Source organism: Bos taurus, chromosome 17, assembly GCF_002263795.3.
Source record: "Bos taurus isolate L1 Dominette 01449 registration number 42190680 breed Hereford chromosome 17, ARS-UCD2.0, whole genome shotgun sequence".
NCBI lineage: Eukaryota > Metazoa > Chordata > Mammalia > Artiodactyla > Bovidae > Bos > Bos taurus.
In genome coordinates, this window is record NC_037344.1 from 23,638,442 (window position 1) to 23,664,390 (window position 25,949).

General features: G+C 35.0%; 1 long non-coding RNA gene and 1 other non-coding gene across 3 annotated transcripts in view; both read right to left on the minus strand.

The window, feature by feature from the left end:
* The window catches only part of LOC132342587 (uncharacterized), a 256,069-nt gene that overhangs the window by 24,944 nt on the left and 205,176 nt on the right, over window positions 1–25,949 (minus strand). The window lies entirely within an intron of this gene.
* LOC112442114 (U6 spliceosomal RNA) lies at window positions 25,125–25,231 on the minus strand. Its single transcript, XR_003030122.1, has one exon. It is a non-coding gene; the product is annotated as a U6 spliceosomal RNA (small nuclear RNA).

Below are 25,949 nucleotides of genomic sequence, written 5' to 3' on the forward strand. Positions count from 1 at the left end.
TCATTTTCTTATCAGTGTATTTTGTTACAGAGTTTTATATTTTAAGTCCAATTCATCATTTTATTGAGAAAAATTCTTATATCCAGAGGCCATTATTAATTACACACAATATGCATGACTATTAAAAACTATAATAGAATCCCTAAGTATGATTTTGGATTGGTCTATTTTTCCCTTTATCTCTTTTCCTTGCTTGCTTCCTATATTTTGAAGATCTGTTACTAAGCCTATAGGTACTTCTGATAGTAATGTCTTCCTGATGGCTTCACTCTTTCATAATGGAATGTTCTTTTATGGAACATAAAAGTTCTTTTATGGAAGAACATAATGGAATGTTCTTTTATGTCTCTATGATATTCTTTGCATTGAGATCTATTTTTGAAATATATATTAATAAAGCCTCTCCAGTTTTCTCGTGCTTACTAATTTCAGAAAAAAAAAATTTCCTAATTATTAACTCTTTGAGTTAGCCTTTTGAAACTCAAGAGAGGCCTTAAAGCAAAAGTCTTACTTAAAAGGACAGGGACAGAAGGGCTTGTGTATGGTTTAATGATTACTTTCCTACCACATAAATATTGAGACTTAACAGCATTCAGGCAAAAAGTATACATCCTTTACTAAACTTCTTGGATATTTTTATCAATATAATTTTTTGTTTAAAAAATATTCTATACTTTTTGAAGAAGGTGAGTAATGAGAAGTTTAATGTTCCTCTATAAATATAGGTAATTATAGTCCCTAAGGATTGAGAATTCTACTTGAAAATATTCTCTTATAATCATGAAAATAAATATTTAAATATCTAAAACTATTATATATATATATATATATATATATATATATATAGTCAACACAACAGTACCTATTCTTGGTTCAGTTTATATTTTTTTATTTTTATGAACATTAAAAAAGGCCACAATAAAAATTTTAGATATTTATTTTACACTTTAAAAGACTAAATTGTCTTTAAACTTGAGGAAGAAAAATTGGATATAACAAATTTCATTACATACTTTTATTTTAAAATATTCAGGGCAGAAGGATTTAATAAGGCACAGTATTTTTTCCCACAAGTGCACTCTTGCAGTATATCAAGCTTTTAATTGTTAAGGGAGGCTAAATAAGGAAGGCTAACAGTTTTAAATGGATATAAAATGCTATGTAGATATCAACTTTAAAAATGAATCTTTGATGTGTGTCTTCTTTTCATTTTTGCAATTAATTTTAGCTTTTGAAGTTATTTGGCATTTAATTTAAGTCTACAGAGTATAAAATTATGCATTAACTTGAAAATAGACCCATATTTAGCACAAACAAGGTCGGAAGATCAACAGGATTAGAGACAAATGTTAATTTCAAATGTATAAACTCAACTTTATTGGGACTTTTAAACAAACTAGCATATTTGCTCCTAATCAAAGGCTTTAATTTAATCATCAGAGACTGTAAGATGCTTTTCAATTCTGCCTCTTATATGGAACAGACTAGTATTTATTGTCACATGTCAGAACAAAAATTCACAGATGAATCTAAAATAGAAATTCAGAGACCCTAGGAGTTTTGATAAAAAATTTACCTCTTTGAAATCAATGGCATTAGGAGCTAAGGCAAAGAAACTCAAGAAAACAAAGTAATCCCTTTGAATATACTGTTTTTCTGCAGTAAGAGGGAAGTAGGATTCTACTGTGAAAGATCCTTTATGTTTCCATAGTGGCAGTATTACATCCTGAATGCATATTCAGAGCTGAAACTGTACCCTGTAACTTACAAGGCCCATATGTAGAAACTAAATCATGCACCAAGATCACCAAGTTTGTTTTGCTGAGTTGCAGGGAAGCAACAGATATGGGAACAACTTGTTGACAGCCACTTCCCCTGAGCATCACGCAGGCTCACTGAGGGACGAGGGTGACTGACAGTGAACTTTAGAGGTCACAAGCCAAACTTCCACTGCATGTTACATACTGAAGTGTGTATGTAACATTTGCACATGTGACCCATGAAGAGGTATGAGGCGTAGTTATACCTGGGAGAGAACTCTTGGCACTTACAGATCACTAATCATCTCTGAGCCCCAGCCTCCTCTTACTCTCCTTCTCCCATAAATATCTCAGTCAACCACTGATGTGGTGACAGATACAAGCATTGCCTTTGGTCTCCTTGCTTGATTGCTTTTCAATAAATAAAACCTTTTCTCTTTCTGCAAAAGACCATTGGGTTGATATTTCATCTTTCTATTGTGCTGCTGGCAATGAGCTCACTTTTCCATTGAAAAAGTGAGCTACAGATTGGGACAGAATGAGGCAGAACTGGAAACCTCAGTCCTAGGTGAATTTTCTTTGGTGATACTTTCTGCTATATTCTCACATCAACTCTCATAAACTCTGACACTGTAAAAAGACATATCTTTATCATCAATCCATTTGACCAGCTTCACTACTGAACTTAATTATGAAACTTTTAAACTAATTATCAGACAACTAATCAAATTTGAAAATGCTAGAACTAGTTTTACCTCATCATATTGATTAGGTAAATCCTCAGATATTCTATACATATATGTCAAAATACTGGAGAGTAAGTTCAGTTCAGTTCAGTCGCTTAGTCGTGTCCGACTCTTTGCGACCCCATGAATCGCAGCATGCCAGGCCTCCTTGTCCATCACCAACTCCTGGAGTTCACTCAGACTCACGTCCATCGAGTCAGTGATGCCATCCAGCCATCTCATCCTCTGTCGTCCCCTTCTCCTCTTGCCCCCAATCCCTCCCAGCATCAGAGTCTTTTCCAATGAGTCAACTCTTCCCATGAGATGGCCAAAGTACTGGAGTTTCAGCCTCAGCATCATTCCTTCCAAAGAAATCCCAGGGCTGATCTCCTTCAGAATAGGCTAGTTGGATCTCCTTGCAGTCCAAGGGACTCTCAAGAGTCTTCTCCAACACCACAGTTCAAAAGCATCAATTCTTCGGCGCTCAGCCTTCTTCACAGTCCAACTCTCACATCCATACATGACCACAGGAAAAACCATAGCCTTGACTAGATGGACCTTTGTTGGCAAAGTAATGTCTCTGCTTTTGAATACACTATCTAGGTTGGACATAACTTTCCTTCCAAGGAGAAAGTGTCTTTTAATTTCATGGCTGCAGTCACCATCTGCAGTGATTTTGGAGCCCAGAAAAATAAAGTCTGACACTGTTTTCACTGTTTCCCCATCTATTTCCCATGAAGTGATGGGACCGGATGCCATGATCTTTGTTTTCTGAATGTTGAGCTTTCAGCCAACTTTTTCACTCTCCACTTTCGTCAAAAACTATTTTACCTGTATTATCTTATTTAATCATCTAAATACCCACATAAAATGTGTTCTCTATTTTTGTTATAAGGAAGAATATTCGTTCAACGTTAACTTTGAAGGGATGACAACTGATGTTCTTAATTGTGGATGCACTGAATTCCTGTAAGTGCAAAGATTAATGCTTGTACGTATGCTTACTGGTTTCCTCATAGTCTGACATTATTTGTATCTAACTTGCTTTCCTATAAACTTCAGAATTAGTCAAAATATTTTCTGAAACACCCTGAATCAAGTAGTGTTCTCAAGTGGGCCAATACTTTATCATAAGGATCCATTTCAAAATTCTCTTTAAGGAATAAAGATTAATAACACTGCCAAAAAATAATAATATTTTGCATGAAGTATGCTATCTAATGTATTTCAATAGGCCCGGTATCTTGATTGATATAGAGATATTTCAGAAAGGCATTGCAAAAGAAAACCTCCAGAAACATGCTTCACTTAACAACTACATTTTCAATTTCCTTTTTAAGTATTTGCATTTATGTATCTTGTAGAAAACAATAACCCTGCTCACTTTCACAGTGAGCTCTTACATTCATTAGTTACAATTGGTGAACAGTGTTTTATGGTTTCATCAGCCACTTGCATTTCCTGAGTAAATGCAAAACTATACAAATGAGCAAACAGATAAAGAAAATATAAATGGCAATAGAAGAGGTCATATATTAAACAATAATCATGGGTAAATAAAACAAGGAATGTTCAAGGCTGCCCAGGGCATTTAGTTCAATATGTTAGTAAATAGTAATCCTATGATTACTTTTCCGTACTTAATAACATACATGAATTCAGGAAAGTAAGATGATGCTTTGATGTTTTGTGCTTTTAACTGTGAGCAAAAGTTATATTTTGGGGGAACTTTTCTTGTTTTTGATACCAAAAATGTGTATCTCTTTAATCTTAAAATCAGATTGTTTTTAGATTTTCCCTTACTTGATGTTTATGAAGTTATTTCTCTTATTAATTAAATTTTTCTATGGTAAGATTGTCTTCTTCAAGAAACAATATTGTTTTTGCACAAGGAATCTTTTTATTGTTAAATTCATTCTAACACACAAATACTAACATTTTTCAATGTTTTTCAGAGAAAAATTATGTATTATATAAAAAATGTACTATATTAAGTGGAGGCTACTGTAACTATATGAATTGACAAAAATTTAACACTAGAGTTGAATTTTTAAAGCTAAAACATTTATTGAAAATATATCATTGTCTCTAAAATATGAGCAATGAGGTCTATAAATGACAAATATGAAAAATTCACTATAAGTAATATTTAAGAGTGTGTTACTCTAAAGATGAAATAATAATCTACCTATATAATTTTGTTATATAATTTTATGTGTTATGTGATAAATATATTTTCCAATGTGTATGAGTAAATATGTGTAATATTTTCACTCTCTGTTTTCCTAAGGTCAAATTATAAAAAAGCCTGAAAATATGCTCATTAGTTAAAATATTAAGTATCTAAAGAGAAGGATGAATTGGGAGATTGGGACTGAGATATATATACTATAAGAACCTACTATACAGCACAGGAAACTCTACTCTGTGCTCTGTATTGAAAGATATGGAAAAAGAATCTGAAAAAGAATGGGATCCCATTCTTTTTCCATATCTTTCAATACAGAGCACAGAGTAGAGTTTCCTGTGCTGTATAGTAGGTTCTTATAGTATATATATATAACTGATTCACTTTGCTGTACAGCAGAAACTAACACAATCGTGTTACAGGGAGAACCAATTATGACTCCGAGTTGGATCTTTCTATTACTCCAACCTTTGCTTCCTGTTGCTTTTGTTCACTAAAAGGACACTGTTTATACATAATGGCCTGCTCTGGGGAACCCTGCCCCGCTCTGTCTGAATGTTAAACCAAAGCGCCTTTTTTCAGGACCCGTCCACCTTTGAATGGCGACAGGAAGAAAGAAATTAACACAATTCCCTGCCTAAGGCTTGCCAATCTAGGAAATATTTGTAAGGTTATGGGCCTTTTTACTTATTTTCTCAACTCACCAACCCTGTTCTATAAAAGAATCCGATATCCAATCCCTGATAAGATGGATACTTTGAGATGTTGGTCTGCCATTTTTTGGTCAGCCTGCTAGTCCTAATCCTTGCTTCAATTCCTCATTTCCTATTCACTGGCCTGTCATGCAGAAAGCAGGGTGAGTTTCAACCTGGTAAATATTGTAAATCAACTATACTCCAATAAAAATTAATTTTAAAAAGTACATTGCCCGCGCCCCTCCTCCCCGCCAGCCAAATAGAAAGAAATGTATCAGGTACAACAATCTAAATTTATACAGTAAAAATACAGCTTCTATTATTCTTTTTTTTTTATTTTATTTTATTTTTAAACTTTACATAATTGTATTAGTTTTGCCAAATATTAAAATGAATCTGCCACAGGTATACATGTGTTCCCCATCCTGAACCCTCCTCCCTCCTCCCTCCCCATACCATCCCTCTGGGTCCTCCCAGTGCACTAGCCCCAAGCATCCAGTATCGTGCATTGAACCTGGACTGGCAACTCGTTTCATACATGATATTTTACATGTTTCAATGCCATTCTCCCAAATCTTCCCACCCTTTCCCTCTTCCACAGAGTCCATAAGACTGTTCTATACATCAGTGTCTCTTTTGCTGTCTTGTACACAGGGTTATTGTTACCATCTTTCTAAATTCCATATATATGCGTTAGTATACTGTATTGGTGTTTTTCTTTCTGGCTTACTTCACTCTGTATAATAGGCTCCAGTTTCATCCACCTCATTAGAACTGATTCAAATGTATTCTTTTTAATGGCTGAGTATCATGCAAAAACAGCCAGACAGATCTTCATGAAATTTAGATGGCATATTTGGGGCAACCTGACTTTAACTGTAGGCTGCATGGTGTAAATTTTTTGTTTACTTTTTTATTTTACAGTAGGTCCTAATTCAGAGAAGGCACTGGCGACCCACTCCAGTACTCTTGCCTGGAAAATCCCATGGGCAGAGGAGCCTGGTAGGCTGCGGTCCATGGGGTCGCTAAGAGTCGGACATGACTGAGTAACTTCATTTTCACTCTTCACTTTCATGCATTGGAGAAGGACATGGCAACCCACTCCAGTACTCTTGACTGGAGAATCCCAGGGACGGAGGAGCCTGGTGGGCTGCTGTCTGTGGGGTCACAGAGTCGGACACGACTGAAGCAACTTAGCAGCAGCAGCAGCAGGTCCTCATTGGTTATCTATTTTGAATGTAGCAGTGTGAAGATGTCAATATTTGTATTATTATTACTATTTGAAAGATCTCCATGGGGTCAAATACTGTGCTAATAATGACCTCAATTTCTTATCAGTAGTATACTTAGTAGCTGCTTGATAAATAATTTATTGAATAATCATTAATATTTTGTCTGTCAAAAATAAAATAAAATATTCATTACTTTAGTACTACATTAACTTGAAAAATAAATTTTTATAATATACTCCATACTCCAATATACCCCAAATCCCTACTTAAATTCATTCTTCATTTGAAGAATATTTCCACTACTAAAATAACGTTTAGTATCTATCACAGTATGTAACTGCACTAAAATTAGCCAAACAGTTGTATTTCAGTTTTTATATTTAAAACCTCAGTACAACTTGGAATTGTTGAAGGAAAGGCCACCAAGAACATATCTATGGTCAAAACAAGGTAAGATGTATTGAACTTGCAATTGTCAGGGTGAATGCACATCAAAGGAAAAACATGATATTTTAGTGAGAAATAGCTCAGAGTTGACTATGATAGAATTTGAGCTTGTGGTGGGTAATTCTAAGGAGAGCATAAGGAATAGGGTCCTATTTTGAACTGGATGCTACCAGTAACCCAGAAAAATGTGGTAACTGGGATTCGTGGTATTTTTGGATAGAAGAGAATCAAAGATGGGGACAGGTTTGTCATTGGTAAAAATGGTTATAGGTTACGATGGAAGAAGATAATTATTGTTGTGTTTTAAGAGTGTCCCTGTTTCTGCTTCAATTCACCACAGTTGTAGAGTAGCTTGCCTGATCATTTTTTTTTATCATCTGAAGATTGTTTATGTTCAACTAGAAACATTAAAGCCTTAGTTGACAACTATCAGGGCCATTTCTTCACATAATCTTATGGCAGAATTATTAAGTACAAGAAAAATATTCTGCATCTTTTTTGAGATTGATTACAGGCATGTTCTAAATTATTCTAAACAGTAATAGAAAACAGTAAAACTAATGAAATTTTTATTGGCTTCTGGAAGTACAAACAGTCCTCATTTTGTGTGGTAATATAAGACTGTAAAAATATCCATGCAAGCTGGCACTGTACAAAGTGATCTTAATTATAAATGGGGAAAATAAAATTGTTCTGTGATCTTTAAAAATTTTGTCAAAATATTAAAAACTCTTTTACTGTTGGTTATAAATGTATAATTTAAAAAGATAAATTGTGAAACTAATATTTATGTAGTGAACTATAATTTGAAATACCAGAAACATGACAAATTATTTTATTTTCTTGCAAAAAGTTATAGAGTAGTTGTTTGAACAATGCTTTTGTCCTTTTTTCTCATCTTATGACCTAATAGAATAGGAATCTTTTCTATTTTTTGGTGAAGTGTCATACTCCTTTCTAAGACTCTATCAGTTCAAATATTTTATCCTTTTTGCTTTCAGTGTTGTGAAGTATCTCCAAGAATGTTTTGCCAGTGACACTTCCTTTCTGACATATTCATTCTTTTCATCACAACCACTTTCCTCATTTGTGTCAATAAGGTTGCCCTTGCTAAAATCCTGAGGCTGTGTGTCTAGAGTCTCTCAAGCTGCAACAGTATCACATTCTCACAGGAAATTTATTCTATAAGTTTGTCGACATTCAACTCAAATTTCACTTCCAGTGTTACCATTTTTGTTTCTTTGCTTCATTGTTATCTTTAGTGACCAATTATCACTTTAGATTTTCCAGATCTATAATATATGTGTTAATCATTCAGAGACAAAATGGGAACATAATTGCACCATTGTGTACCTATATATGAACCAAGAGCTGTACAGTGACCAATCACCAACAGAATTTGCAAGAAGGGTTGTGGCTGGTCTCTGATTATAATGTATATCTATTAGTTGCATAGTAATTTGTGGACTGAAGTGTTTGTAGCAAAGTTGTACTTTATGCAATTACCCTTAGTTAATATAGTTTGATAACTCAAATTTTAATCATGTAGTTGAGAAGCTTTATTTTTTTAAACTAAGCCATGGTAACTTAAATGCATGCATAGCAGAACCATGCAAAAAGAGAACTATCTGTATTTAGACATTTCTAATTATCTACCATTGGAAAAGACCCTGATGCTGGGAGGGATTGGGGGCCGAAGGAGAAGGGGATGAGAGAGGATGAGATGGCTGGATGGCATCACCAACTCGATGGACATGAGTTTGAGTAAACTTCAGGAGTTGGTGATGGACAAGGAGGCCTGGCCTGCTGCAATTCATGGGGTCACAAGGAGTCGGACACGACTGAGCGACTGAACTGAACTGAACTGAACTGAATGATGTACCATTAGGTACATTTTCAATAATTCTATAAAATGTCACCCATGCTCCATGATTTTATATAATATCATAACTATGGTTATTTTATTGAGAAGAAAGCTCATTAAGAGTTTAATATCTTCCTGTGCACTATGAATGAAAGAATGCATTTGCTAGAGATTATAAAAACAAATAAAATAAGCATTAAAAACTATATTACCCTACATAATAAGAAGAAAGAGTGGTTCTATGGTTGACTAGTAGAATGACTTGATGTCATTATAATGAAGTCAAGTTTCTTCAGTATTTTCCACTTTATCAATATAGCTGCCATTTTTATCCTTAGGTTAGTACATCTTGTATTAGTTCTCCAGGGCCTCTGTAACTTCCATGCAATTCTGTTAATTCCAACCATTACTAGAAAAGACCAAGATTTCTTATGTGTCTCTCATCAAAGGAAGATTTCCCAGAGACCCACCAGAGGAACTTTGTCTTACCTCATTAGCTAGATGCTTTATATACTTTTGTCTATATTTATCACTGATGAGGGAAATGAAACTTGATGATTGAGTTTTTCTCTAATCTCCTTTAAAACTCATAGCCATGCATGCTGAGGAGCCTGGATACCAGAATACAATTAGGATTTCACTGGGAATGAGCAAAAAGATCGGAATAGAGGGTTTCTAGACAGCCAAGAATGCCTGCTCTGATTACTTTCCATCTCTTCATATTCACTTAGCCTTAACAGATTTGCCTGGTAAAGAATCTTCCTGCAATGCAGGAGACCCTGGTTTGCATTCCTGGGTCAGGAAGATCTGCTGGAGAAGGGGAAGGCTACCCACTCCAATATTCTTAGGCTTCCCTTTAGCTCAGCTGGTGAAGAATCCACCTGCAATAGCGAAGACCTGGGTTTAATCCCTGGGTTGGGAAGATCCCCTGGCGAAATGAAAGGTTACCCACTCCAGTATTTTGGCCTGGAGAATTCATGGACTGTATAGTCCATGGGGTTGCAAAGAGTTGGACATAGATTTGCAGTAGTGTAGTGTGGTCTGAAGAACATATATTTTGGATTTAAATTTGCATCTTTTATTTACCAATTGTGGAAGCTAAGCTCTCTGAACTCCCATTCATTTTTGAAACAACTCTTTATTACTTCATAATACAATTATGTAAAGTTTAAAAATAAAAGAAAATTAAAAAAAAAAGAAAATTAAAACCCAAGAAATCAAAAGTTTCTGGAACATTAAACATATTTAATAAATTATAATTAATAACAAGGCTTCTACTATATCAGATATTAATACCTAGAATCACCATCACATTCTTTTTCTTTTTAACACAATGTTAACTTATTGTTTTCTATTTTGAGAATGCTTTAACAGGAGGCATTTTAAAAAATTTGTCCATTTTTGTTTAATGTAAACCTTGATTACCCTATCTATATTATTTATACCATCTTAATAATCTTCTTCACTCCTGTGATAATAAGATTGATCAGACTTCTTCAACTTCAGTTCCCACTAGCCTTACTGTAACATAATAGGATATATATATATTCTGGTCTCTGCCCCCAGTTCCTGGCACAGAGCTCCTAAAACTCTAGTAATTTCCTAAGTGATAATATTGAACCATAAAGCAATATTTTGAATTGTGTGTATGTTTAAGAACTTTCTCACACTATTTTTAATATAGGATAATATTCAGCTACTTCATGGTGATATAAGTTTTTGATGTCAATTCCCGCTGGCAAATTAAGAGCAATATTTTAATAAATTCATATCTAATATATGATAAAGTTATATAAATTTAATAAACATTTATATAATGTATGTATAAACAAAGAAGGGTGCAAAGAAAACATTTAGTAAGAATGCTTGGGGTTCTAGAAACACACCAATGATGAAAGGAAATTGAGAAATGAATATAATGATTTTTTAAAATAAAAATAAATATGAATGCATTGAGTTATATGAGGGAGAATAATTAATAATTTAGTTTTTGTAATTAATGTATTAAATTATAATTTATATACAACAAACTAAATATTATGTTTAAAAAAATAGAAATATGTCTTGCAATATTTGATCTTCTACCTCATTTCTGACACAGAGCTCCTACAACCCTTATAAATTCCTATGAGTACTAACAGCATCTTCTGTTCTAATAAGACATTCTAAGTGGGCTCCTGGATGGAGACTGGTCACCAGAAAGACCAAATCATGATTAGGTTGGAATGTTCAGCCCCAACCCCTGTTCTGCAGAGAGGGAAGAGAGGCTAAAAATGAAGTTAATAGTTGAAAATGCCTACATGAGGACTCTTCCATAAAATCCGAACAGTAGAGGATCTGGAGAATTTCTAGGATGGAGAACACATCCACACTAGGAGGGTGTGGCATCTCAACTCCACTGGGACAGAAACTCCTATGCTCCGGACGCTTCAGACCTCACCCTGTGTATCTCTTCATCTAGCTGTTCACCTGCATTCTTTATCAGTCTTTAATTAACTGATAAACATGTTTCCCTGATTCCTGTGAGCTGCTCTAGCAAATAATTGAATCCAAGAGTGAGTAGGTCATGGGAACCTCTGATTTGTAGCCAAGTTAGACAGAAGTTTTGAGTACTTGAGAGATTGGCATCTGAAGTGGGGAATAGTCTTGTGGACTGAGCCTTTAACCCATAGAATCTGATGCTAATTCCAGGTAGATAGTGTCATAACTGAAATAAATTCTACAACACCCACTGATGTGAGAAAATTACTTGTTGTAGCGGGAAATTATGCATTTGGAGACCAGAGTCAGAAGTGGTCTGTGAGAGTAGAAAAGGAGACACACAGGAAAATAAAGACATGCAGTAAGTATTCAGGACAGATTTCCTTTAGGATGGACTGGTTGGATCTCCTTGCTGTCCAAGGGACTCTCAAGAGTCCTCCAACATAGTTTAAAAGCATCAATTCTTTGGTGCTCAGCTTTCTTCACAGTCCAACTATCACATCCATACGGGACTGCTGGAAAAACTATAGCCTTGACTAGATGGACCTTTGTTGGCAAAGTAATGTCTCTGCTTTTCAATATGCTGTCTAGCTTGATCATAGCTTTTCTTCCAAGGAGCAAGCGTCTTTTAATTTCATGGTTGCAGTCACCATCTGCAGTGTTTTTGGAGCCCCCAAAATAAAGTCTGACACTGTTTCCACTGTTTCCCTATCTATCTGTCATGAAGTATTGGGACCAGATGACATGATCTTAGTTTTCTGAACATTTAACAATAATATAGGCAGGTTCAAGTGACTTTTATGCTAAGAATATGCTTCTCAGCATTTTTTTCAGGACCTGTCCCAAGTATTTCCTTCCTGCTGTCTTCACAGATTATTTCAGTTGACACTAATCTCTCCTAGGAGTGTATAAGTCCTGTTTTCTTGATTGTACATTTTGTTTGTTGATTATATTTGAAGCTTCTGTTTATATTATATAGAGAGGTTGATGATAAATTCCAAACTAATGTATAAGGTATTGCATGACAATATGATCAGGTACACCTCTTCTTTGACTGAGGAAATAAGGAATCTTTAGTGGAAACAGAGCCTTAGAAGACAATTCAGTATAAACAGCTAGAAAGATTGCATTGAGAAAACTACTGAAAAAAGAAGGTAGCTGAGGAAACCCTAAGCTCTACTACTAGGTACTTCAACACGCTTTGTTTAAGACCCTTTTAAATGGGGGAACTCTATAAATCTGTTGTAAACATAATGCGTTAGTTCTAAAGTTTTGTTTCCAGTTGAGTCACCTGGTTTCATTTATCTCATCCTTTCACATCTCATCTTCAAGTATTTTTTAACATTCTAAGTTTCTTTTAAGTTATTAGATAGATTTCATTTATTTCAAGCCACAGATTTCCTTTTAACACTTCAATAAAAACTAACTAGCTTGAAAGAGTTAATGTTGTTTGGAAAGTGTTTCAAAGATTTTCTTAGTGTATTTGTATCATCTGAGAATTCACATAATTTAGTCTCAAACTTTTAATATAAGCAGCTAAAAATGAAATAGGAAACTACAAAGTCTAATAATACGAGTTCCAGAATGCAGTCTCTGTTTGATTTATACTAAACTCCATTCTTTCTACTGTTATTGATACTGTGTATAATATCCACTACACATTTGATACAATAAAAAAACTTTATATTGATGAATTTCAAATCACAACTCCTTGCAAACCCATAGAATTACAAAGGAAAGAGGCATAAGCCCATGTCTTTCTAACTGATCCACAAATAGCACTATCTTCTTTAATGGCCACTCCACATAAGGTATGGAAATTTAATTACTCCCCAGAGTTCTCTATAGTTCAGGCATCCAGATGATATAGTATAAAAGGGACCGTATTGGCTCTTTGATGCTAATTTTTCCTTATTGTGATAGAGCTGGTCAGGAGTGCTCTTAGATTATTTTTCATATCCAGATATTACATAGAGAATTTAACTATTAAGATGTCTAATACATCCTCCCAGAATTTTGAAAGATTTAGAGAACTAGTTCATCCTCATAAACATAGAAATAGGCAAATGCTAAGTTTTTTAGATAGTGATTTATTCTACTTTTCGCATTAACCAAAGAATTTTCATAGGATACACAGAATGTTGTAAAAAGTAAATCAGTTTTATAGACCATATAATTATTAGCATGATATAATAGAGAACATTTTGGCACTTAGTTGATTTGCTTATATTTAGTTCCCACTAATACTGCATCTGGTGATGGTACATAAAATATTTGCTACATGAAAGGACCCATTCACAGAAAGTTTGGAAGAGTTCTAAAGAAGAGATATTTTTATTACACAGTGTTTGTATTTGACTGGATTAAGTGGCTGGATTGTTTACAATGGCTGATACCTTGGCCACCACGCTTGTGTAACAGAACAACATCCCCAGGCAGAAAATAAGGCTTACTAAATATTGCTGAAGCAAATTCACCTCTGTTGAAACCATACCCCAAACTGTAATTGTTTTATGGAACATATTCTTGTTCATATATCTGGGTATGCATGCATACTAAGTCGTTCCATTCCGGTCTGACTCTGTGCAACCCTATGGGCTGTGTAGCCTGTCAGGCTCCTCGGTCCATGTGATTCTCCAGGCAATCAGGCAGTGGGTTGCCATGCCCTCCTCTAGGACCTACAGCTTCTACACACTCATATAACACAAGACTCCTAAACAAATACTTAATACCATCCCCCTAAATTGTGGGCATTAATCAAACAATACATAAAGGAGGCTTCCACTTGAATAGCTATTTTTTTAATGCAGAGAATATTTATTTGATGTGTAATTAAATCACATTCAAGGCTAAATTATATACAAACGAGTCAACTTTACAAATTTCACTTAGAAAATTAAGACTGATATTTAGTGTACTTCTGATATTAATGCCCAGATTTTCATCCCCAAGTACCTGGACAAAATTTTATCAAGTATAATTTCATGAGCTGCTTCTTTTCTATTCCTTTAGAATGTTTCCCTTTCTCTATACCCTCTGTTCTTGATAATTTTCTGCTTTTCCTTTACAAATAAAATCAAAAGATACAAATAAGATAATAAAAATCTGCTAAACAAAAACTTTAAATTTTGAAAAATAATTCATACCTATTTTTATAAAACTGAAAAATTCATAAAAACACAATAAATAAAAAGTCTAACGGAACAAGTCTCCACTATGCAGTGAGATGCATTATCAACAAGTGTTAAATGTCTTGTAAGTTTTTAAAAAGTCTCTTTGTATGTCATTTCTGTAACCTTCATTGGTCCACAAATTTCATTCAGGGCATTTGCAGAGAGTTTTTTCTTTTAGCCTTTCTCTACCTCTGGTTACTGCAGTTTTAAGAGCTAATAAGCAAATCTAGGCAATCAGTCTTAGGACATGAGGTGGTCATCCGTCCTTCAGGTACACTGTAGAAAAGGCCCACTGCAATTGCTTTTGCCTCAACATTCTCAGTCTACATGCTAATTTCTGTATACCAGTCCCCTTCTCTGTTTAAATGACACTGTCAAATGAGTTCATCAACAACTTCACCTTTTGGCAATATAATAAATTGAGGCTGAGTATAGCCTGAAAAAAAATCCTGGCTACATGGAAGTCATTGATTTTGTGTTACTTCATCTATTACATTACACGTTATCAAACATCCCTGCTGGCTGTAGCAGCCTATGACTCTGTCATTCAACAATTTTATATCTACTGTGTGAAAATTTATGAACTTTTGCAGTATATTTGCATATCTATGCTTTTGCTGTTGCTATCTCCAAAAGTATAATGTTGAATCAATACAGAATATGGCCTGAAAGCTCTGTTTATGCCTATGATTTGAGAGGAAGGAAAAAAAAGCATATTTTTTCTTTCTTTCATATTTATAATACTGTGCTATCTAATGACTTAGGTCATGTTTAAATAATTTAATTGGGATTGTGAAGAATATTGGGGCAAGCAAGACTTTGGTGGTACTTAGACAACATAAACTGAAAAATCACTGATGTTAAAAATTTGAGGTGTGGAAGAGGATGATATTTTTCTTACTTTTAGTGTGAAAACTCAACATTAAGAAAACGAAGATCATGGCATCTGGTCCCATCACTTCATGGGAAATGGATGGGGAAACAGTGGAAACATTGTCAGACTTTATTTTTTGGGCTCCAAAATCACTGTAGATGGTGACTGCAGCCATGAAATTAAAAGACGCTTACTCCTTGGAAGAAAAGTTATGACCAACCTAGATAGCATATTGAAAAGCAGAGACATTACTTTGCCAACAAAGGTCCGTCTAGTCAAGGCTATGGTTTCTCCAGTAGTCATGTATGGATGTGAGAGATGGACTGTGAAGAAAGCTGAGCGCAGAAGAATCGATGCTTTTGAACTGTGGTGTTGTGGTGTTGGATCTCCTTGAACTGCAAGGAGATCCAACCAGTCCATTCTAAAGGAGAACAGCCCTGGGATTTCTTTGGAAGGAATGATGCTAAAGCTGAAACTCCAGTACTTTGGCCACCTCATGCGAAGAGTTGACTCATTAGAAAAGACTCTGATGTTGGGAGGGATTGGGGGAGAGAGGAGAAGGGGACGACAGAGGATGAGATGGCTGGATGGCATCACTGACTCGATGGACATGAGTCTGAGTGAACTCCGGGAGTTGGTGATGGACAGGGAGGCCTGGCATGCTGAGATTCATGGGGTCGCAAAGAGTCGGACACGACTGAGCGACTGAACTGAACTGAACTGAAGCTGCAGTTTGAATGATGCCATTTTTTCTGATGACATAAATTCTACATCCTTTTTTATTATTAATTTTGGAGCATAACAAATGTCTTCAATTTGGAAAAATAGGGCAGTGAACATAGGGTTCTGGAAGTTAGTCACTCATTAGAGAGTGAACAGAAAGTATATGAAGTGAATTAAGAGAATCATGTATACTCTGTGGAACTCCATTGACTAGTTTATGTGCTAACTCCTGTATGCTTGAAGTAAATAAAATAATCTGCATACTTTAAGTTGTAATGGAGAACTTAAATCTGTTAGGTAATTAGAATAGTGAAACAGGGTCCCAGATGGCAGTCAGAGAAAGTGGTGAATAGAAGAACTGTGTAGAGGGCAAACAAATAAAAGGAAAAAGCCTGTGAAAGGGACAGAAAGGAAAAAGCCCACACAAGAAAAGGCACAGAGTAGAGTAAAAATCTCTGGCAAAAAGACACACTCAGGAACACCCCTTTCCTGGAAAGACCTTGAACATACACCCTATTTATCCAATTATTTGAATTTTGATTTTAACCATTCACATTAATTCACACAATACTTCTATAATAAAAGTTATTGTATAATTGGTATAAATGTTGCCTATACATTTATATTTTGCTCTGAATTGCTAATAATTTTTCTATCTTTTCTCTAGTTTGCATAATTTCAAGGAACAATATATTTTTTAGGTTTAGATTATCTTAAAATATTAACATTATATCACAGCAGTAAGAACAGTGGGATTTTGAGTTAGAAAACCCTGAATTTAAATTACAATCTCTCAGATTCTAGTTTTTTAATCTTAGGATCATTACATAACCTCTGCTGCTACCTCTGCTAAGTTGCTTCAGTCGTGTCCAACTCTTAGCGACCCCATGGACGGCAGCCCACCAGGCTCCTCCGTCCATGGGATTTTCCAGGCAAGAGTACTGGAGTGGGGTGCCATTGCCTTCCACGTACATAACTTCTATATCTTATTTATTCAATACTGTGAGATTAAATAGAAACTTGTATGTAGAGCCCTTGGTTCACTTACAGGAAATGCTCAGATCATGGTGGGGTTGATTAGATCAATGATGAAGATGAGGATGCAAACACCTCATAGTCCAGATATTCAGAATCAAACTCACATTCTTGTCTCCACAACCCATTCCTCATGGTAACTTTGGTATATCCTTTACTCATTTAATATCCATGGGACATTTATTTAATGCTTATTTAAATTTTATCAACTGTGGAACTAAGTTTTGGTTACACAATGCAATTATGGACTGTAAACAAAAGTGCAAGAAAGTGCAGTAAGGGAACTAGATATTATTAAAGCAAACATAGACTTAAATAAATAGTTGTAAATTAGAGTAAATCCTAAGAAAAAAAACAAAATAAATTATCTTAACATAAGAAATTTTCATTGGATGAGGAGGGAAGAAATCTTTGAAAAAAGCAACATGCAAGAAAACACATGAAGTTTTGAGAAAGGGGTTCTGAGGAGAGAAGGTGGTGTTTGGAGTTTTTCCAGAGAGGCCAGTATGTTAGAGATCCTGGAGAGGGAAAGATACGATTCAATCAAGCCCATGCTAATATCCCTGACCTCGCAAGTGTGATTGAAATAAGGTAAGAGAAGCAGAGGCCAGAGAGTACAGAGGTTCATTTTGTTTCAAGCCAGGCATTATTATTACACTACTGAAGTGGAAAAAACTAAACAACCAGAAATCCTAACTGCCATGTGAAGAACTGATTATCCATTCTAAGGACCAAAAAGATTATTAATTCTGTGGCTGCCTTTCCATTGCACTAGTATTGCACCCTTAGGCTCAATTCTTCAGTTTGGTCTGCAAGATTATGTTCTTAAAGAGTACTTGCCTTTAACATCACCACTCCTTCCTTCTCCTAATCAAAGTTATCCTATACATGGTTACCAAAATGATTCTTTTAAAGCAACTCAGATCTTTATTACCCAGTTCAGAATAAGCCCCTGGAAGCTCTTTGGACTCCTCATTATGATAACTATAATCTGTTCACTATCTCTCAAGCAGTCTTCCCACCACTCCCTTTATCAAATGCTTCACTCACTTTGGGCAATTTGTTAATCCATGCATCTACACAACACTGGTGGGAAACTCTGCTTTTATTTTTTGTTTTGCTTTGTTCCCAGCTGCTCAAGCCCAAATGTGATCTGCTCTTTAAACTATAACTTAATTTGTTTGTCCTGAAGCAATGAATTTCTCTTTTTTATTTTCCCCTAGTACTTACCTTTCTCATAACAAATCTAAAGGTGTTACATTAACTTTATTGAATCTTTGTTCAATTTATTATGGCACATTCATCTTTGGATCTTCAATGTCTAATGCTATTCCTTGAACCTATTTGTTTATTAACATCTGTTTAGTATGAAAATTTATTTTATTACAGCAATAAATAGATTAATTCTGTGCATTTTCAGCTATACAATAGATTTTGTGAGATTATGTATTAAAAAAGTATTTCTACTTCCATTTTGGGGATGTAGGTTCCTAGAAAGACAAAAATAAATGTGTCTCAAGATAAAATATTTCCAATTCTAATTATATAATACTATATATGAAGTGTTAAAATGGTTTTAAATGTATAAAATCTAATACTTTAATAAGTAAAATTATAGTATTGATATTTGTCTTAAGCAATATGTTTTAAATATATGCTGATTTTTTCTACATTGTTTTAAAAATAAGTGCAAAATATCAGTTAGCTTTTTTTCAGCTGACTATTTTATTCTTTACTTTCTCTGAGTGTCAGAATGTCTATCAGCTTGCTCGTTATAATTCACTACATGACTAACTTGCCTTATCTAATACACAGTCTGCATATGGTGATGATATTTGTGGGAAATGCATTGAAAGAAATTCTGAATTGCCCTCCCACCCTTATGCCACAGAGCCCTTTAAATAACATGATAGCCAGAGCTGAAGAACAATACACCAGATGCTCACCCTCAGAAATCAACAAAGAAAAAAATATTTTAAAATATGCTCAGTAATAAAATCTCCATTTATGTTCAAATGATCATTATGAAAATTAATAGTAACCCTATTATAGGAAAATGGTGCAAACAGAGTAACAACAGACAATTTCTCATTTTAGATGGAAACCATGCATTGTGCAATCTCAGGACTTAGGTTAGACATGTGATAGCTGGCAATGTAGTATAAATGCCACAGGCAGAGAGAACAGGAATAAAAATCTGGAAAACTTGTATCTCAAAATATGATACTTAATACCAATTTAGATGTTGAAAGAAAGTACAAAATGGAAATACTGTGACCCAAAGCATGAATTTTTAAGCAGAAATATGGAATAAATTATGCTAGGTAAGCAATATGTATTAGATTATCACTTTAGTCATTGTTGCATTATCAGCTCAGTCACTCAAAAACTTTTGTGGATTTTTAAATTCTGGGCACCATGCTAGGTGTCACTATACCAAATGTAGAGGAAGCTATCTTTGTCTCTTTCAGTCCCATAGTTTATTGTGAAAATTATGAAATATAAATTTAATCAAATAAATATAATGAAACAGGGAACAAGATAAAAATATTGAATATCTTCACCTCGAAATTAGGAAGACAGTCTTTGGAAGGCTTCAAGAAATATTAGACATTTGACTTGATTCTTGAATGATAGATATGAGCTCACCAATTAGTAAAAGATGTGGGCATTTCGGATAAAACACACTGCAAATTCTTGAAGTCATCAAAGGGTTTAAATGAAAAATAAGTGTTAATAGTTTATCATGAAAAGTAGAAGAATATATTATTAAGATCCCCATATTGGGAACAAGTTTCTCCTTTAGTGAAAAAACTATACATGTGCATACATACACACATACCCATGTGCATACACAGGCTATTCTATTATTTGGGCATTTATGCATGGATACATGTGCCATAACTTACAGTCATTACAAAATCACCTACTTCTGAATCCCAGTTACTTCCGAAATTAAAACTTCATGGTTCTCAATATCTTCATACGTTTCAGCGTGTCAGAAGTAAAAGGAATTTTACCATCTATTAATGTAAATCAATTAATCCTAGAATCTCTTCTAAAATAGCTCTGCCTCACAGCCACTTATCATGGACTCTTAATAGCACCAATTACCCTGGAACTTCTGCAACTGTTGGGAAAGACAGACACATTCCTGAGCAGGTCTTTGTCCCCACTCAGCTGCATAAGAGGGTCCAAGGTCCATGGCCTTGGACCTGGAACATTTTGATACCAAGAGCTAAAGAACCACACAGACTGTGCTATGCCTATCATCTTGTGTAGTGATGTCTTTCCCCATTTTAGGTTAAATGAGTGCTCTTTTCTTATTGCTTAAAGCTTATACATAATGTGCCACCTGGCCAGCCCACTGCTATATCTGTCTTTAGCAAGGTTCCTTTCATTGCAATGTGAGAGGGGTAGAAATTGCCTTGCAATGGCTACCACAAAAGACTCTCTGGCCACGAGGAAATGATGCTCACTGTTGAAGCTGATCTTGCTCTGTCTCTTTTCTTTGTAACCAAAGCATCATTTCATCCAATGATTAACTGCAAGTATTTTCCTTAATAGCTCTGATACCAATGTTTGTTGAGTCCTCTGTTGGGACTGGTACATGGTATTCTGCTCAACAAACTTTACTGTTAGAAATGGTAGAAAACAGCTTATTATTTTCAGTCAAACTATCTCCAATAAAAATTCTACTTATGTACACCCACTGTTCATACCACAACAATCAATTCCATTCTCACTTTGAGCATATGAAAGTAACATAATCCTTCTTCTATATCAAAATTCTGAAAATATGCATGTGCTCACCCTAAATCTTTACATTTAATAAAAGTGAAATTGTATATTGAAATACTTGATATGAGATCTATTTGTCCACATATTTAATCAAATTATTTAATGTCTATTGAAAAATTTATGTTTCTGTTGTCTCTCACTAACTTCTCTTGGTTGTATGCACAAATTATTAATGCTAGGCAAAGTTAGGAGGCTGCAAATTACATTTCTGAGTCTTCATTGCCAAATGACTTTCATTTGAAAGAAACACAGTATTGAATAGGAACAAACTATTTTTAGAAACAGAAAAGATGGATACCCTCAAAGCATTATGTTAAATGAAAGATGTCAAACTCAAAGATGACAGCCTGCAAAGTTCTACTTATGACATTCTCGAAAAAGCAAAACAGTAGTAATGGAAAACAGATTAGTGATTGCTAGGGTCTGGGGGCAGAGGTATAATTGAATTTAAAAAAGAAGCATGAGGGAACTTTAGGTACAAGAAAACTGTCCTCTAGGATAAACGTGGACTTTGTTAATGACAGTGGTGGTAGAGGAAACAAATTTTTTTTAATTTTATTTTATTTTTAAACTTTACATAATTGTATTCGTTTTGCCAAATATCAAAATGAATCCGCCACAGGTATACATGTGTTCCCCATCCTGAACCCTCCTCCCTCCTCCCTCCCCATACCATCCCTCTGGGTCGTCCCAGTGCACTAGCCCCAAGCATCCAGTATCGTGCATCGAACCTGGACTGGCATCTTGTTTCATACATGATATTTTACATGTTTCAATGCCATTCTCCCAAATCTTCCCACCCTCTCCCTCTCCCACAGAGTCCATAAGACTGTTCTATACATCAGTGTCTCTTCTGCTGTCTTGTACACCTGGTTATTGTTACCATCTTTCTAAATTCCATATATATGCGTTAGTATACTGTATTTATGTTTTTCCTTCTGGCTTACTTCACTCTGTATAATAGGCTCCAGTTTCATCCACCTCATTAGAACTGATTCAAATGTATTCTTTTTAATGGCTGAGTAATACTCCATTGTGTATATGTACCACAGCTTTCTTATCCATTCATCTGCTGATGGACATCTAGGTTGCTTCCATGTCCTGGCTATTATAAACAGTGCTGCGATGAACATTGGGGTACACGTGTCTCTTTCCCTTCTGGTTTCCTCAGTGTGTATGCCCAGCAGTGGGATTGCTGGATCATAAGGCTGTCCAATTTCCAGTATTTTAAGGAATCTCCACACTGTTCTCCATAGTGGCTGTACTAGTTTGCATTCCCACCAACAGTGTAAGAGGGTTCCCTTTTCTCCACACCCTCTCCAGCATTTATTATTTGTAGACTTTTGGATCGCAGCCATTCTGACTGGTGTGAAATGGTACCTCATGGTGGTTTTGATTTGCATTTCTCTGATAATGAGTGATGTTGAGCATCTTTTCATGTGTTTGTTAGCCATCTGTATGTCTTCTTTGGAGAAATGTCTATTTAGTTCTTTGGTCCATTTTTTGATTGGGTCATTTATTTTTCTGGAGTTGAGCTGTAGGAGTTGCTTGTATATTTTTGAGATTAGTTGTTTGTCGGTTGCTTTATTTGCTATTATTTTCTCCCATTCTGAAGGCTGCCTTTTCACCTTGCTAATAGTTTCCTTTGATGTGCAGAAGCTTTTAAGGTTAATTAGGTCCCATTTGTTTATTTTTTCTTTTATTTCCAATATTCTGGGAGGTGGGTCATAGAGGATCCTGCTGTGATGTACGTCAGAGAGTGTTTTGCCTATGTTCTCCTCTAGGAGTTTTATAGTTTCTGGTCTTATGTTTAGATCTTTAATCCATTTTGAGTTTATTTTTGTGTATGGTGTTAGAAAGTGTTCTAGTTTCATTCTTTTACAAGTGGTTGACCAGATTTCCCAGCACCACTTGTTAAAGAGATTGTCTTTAATCCATTGTATATTCTTGCCTCCTTTGTCAAAGATAAGGTGTCCATATGTGCGTGGATTTATCTCTGGGCTTTCTACTTTGTTCCATTGATCTGTATTTCTGTCTTTGTGCCAGTACCATACTGTCTTGATAACTGTGGCTTTGTAGTAGAGCCTGAAGTCAGGTAGGTTGATTCCTCCAGTTCCATTCTTCTTTCTCAAGATCACTTTGGCTATTCGAGGTTTTTTGTATTTCCATACAAATTGTGAAATTATTTGTTCTAGCTCTGTGAAGAATACTGTTGGTAGCTTGATAGGGATTGCATTGAATCTATAGATTGCTTTGGGTAGTATACTCATTTTCACTATATTGATTCTTCCAATCCATGAACATGGTATATTTCTCCATCTATTATTGTTCTCTTTGATTTCTTTCACCAGTGTTTTATAGTTTTCTATATATAGGTCTTCAGTTTCTTTGGGTAGATATATTCCTAAGTATTTTATTCTTTCCATTGCAATGGTGAATGGAATTGTTTCCTTAATTTCTCTTTCTGTTTTCTCATTATTAGTGTATAGGAATGCAAGGGATTTCTGTGTGTTGATTTTATATCCTGCAACTTTACTATAATCATTGATTAGTTCTAGTAATTTTCTGGTGGAGTCTTTAGGGTTTTCTATGTAGAGGATTATGTCATCTGCAAATAGTGAGAGTTTTACTTCTTCTTTTCCAATTTGGATTCCTTTTATTTCTTTTTCTGCTCTGATTGCTGTGGCTAAATCTTCCAAAACTATGTTGAATAGTAATGGTGAAAGTGGGCACCCTTGTCTTGTTCCTGACTTTAGAGGAAATGCTTTCAATTTTTCACCATTGAGGATTATGTTTGCTGTGGGTTTGTCATATATAGCTTTTATTATGTTGAGGTATGTTCCTTCTATTCCTGCTTTCTGGAGAGTTTTTATCATAAATGGGTATTTAATTTTGTCAAAGGCTTTCTCTGCATCTATTGAGATAATCATATGTTTTTTGTTTTTCAATTTGTTAATGTTGTGTATAACATTGATTTGCGGATACTGAAGAATCCTTGCATCCCTGGGATAAAGCCCACTTGGTCATGGTGTATGATCTTTTTAATGTGTTGTTGGATTCTGATCGCTAGAATTTTGTTAAGGACTTTTGCATCTATGTTCATCAGTGATATTGGCCTGTAGTTTTCTTTTTTTGTGGGATCTTTGTCAGGTTTTGGTATTAGGGTGATGGTGGCCTCATAGAATGAGTTTGGAAGTTTACCTTCCTCTGCAATTTTCTGGAAGAGTTTGAGCAGGATAGGTGTTAGCTCTTCTCTAAATTTTTGGTAGAATTCAGCCGTGAAGCCATCTGGACCGGGGCTTTTGTTTGCTGGAAGATTTTTGATTACAGTTTCAATTTCCGTGCTTGTGATGGGTCTGTTAAGATTTTTCTATTTCTTCCTGGTCTAGTTTTGGAAAGTTGTACTTTTCTAAGAATTTGTCCATTTCTTCCACGTTGTCCATTTTATTGGCATATAATTGTTGATAGTAGTCTCTTATGATCCTTTGTATTTCCGTGTTGTCTGTTGTGATCTCTCCATTTTTCTTTCTAATTTTGTTGATTTGATTTTTCTCCCTTTGTTTTTTGATGAGTCTGGCTAATGGTCTGTCAATTTTATTTATCCTTTCAAAGAACCAGCTTTTGGTTTTGTTGATTTTTGCTATGGTCTCTTTTGTTTCTTTTGCATTTATTTCTGCTCTAATTTTTAAGATTTCTTTCCTTCTACTAACCCTGGGGTTCTTCATTTCTTCCTTTTCTAGTTGCTTTAAGTGTAGAGTTAGGTTATTTATTTGACTTTTTAAATAAATAATAACAAATTAAAAATCTAGAGTAGAGTTTGGAATTTCAAAAATACAATGTTAAAATAAAAGGAAGTAGAAAAATAAAGAGAGAAAACAAACAAACAAAAACAAACAATGTCACAAAAATTATAAAGAAAATACAGGTACAAAATTGATATCAAATACCAAAAAGCATAAATTAAAAATCTAGAGTAGAGTTTGGAATTTCAGATATACAATGTTATATAAAAGAAGAAAAGAAAGAAACGGAGGGAAAAAAAAAAGTCACAGAAATTATAAAAAAAACTATAGGTACAAAATTGATAACATATACAAAAAAGCTAAAATTAAAAATCTAGAGTACAAAAAATATGGAATGCTTCACAAATTTGCGTGTCATCCTTGTGCAGGGGCCATGCTAATCTTCTCTGTATCGTTCCAATTTTAGTATATGTGCTGCCGAAGCGAGCACAGAGGAAACGAATTTTAAGGATGAGTTTTCTGAATTGGTTCTGGAGTTCCTGGAATTACCTCTCTAATATGATCAGATTTAAGGAGGCTAATGAATCTATTTCCAGTAGGAAAAATAATTTCTGATTAATTATCTGAGTGCTGATAATTAATAGAGTTACTTCAACTATATGTACTGGATATTCCTAATCTACCAATCTTAAGAGGCAATACCATTTTTAGAAACTAAAAGAATATAATGACTTTGGTTGGTTGCTTCTATAGGTTGCTTCAGCAGGGACCTGAATTAAATAAATCCAGGAGAGAAGGGGGAGGAGCTGTCACACCATACAACCACTGCAGAACCCAACAGGAAGATGAGAGACTCTTTGCCTGACAAGAACTCAGCAAAATAAGACTCTCACAAATTAGCTGAAGCTGCTGCTGCTGCTAAGTCGCTTCAGTCGTGTCTGACTCTGTGCAACCCCATAGATGGCAGCCCACCAGGCTCCCCCATCCCTGGGATTCTCCAGGCAAGAACCCTAGAGTGGGTTGCCATTGCCTTCTCCAATTAGCTGAAGAAAAACCACTAAACTTTGAACTCTCAATTTCTCCAATGGACTCTGTTTACTATTGTGCTCCCAACTTCCTTTTCCCCTCTATAAAAGGATTCTCCTCTCTATTTTGGGGGAAAAAAAAATTGTGCTTGGCTCACATGGTTGCAGTCCCCCAGTTGTAAT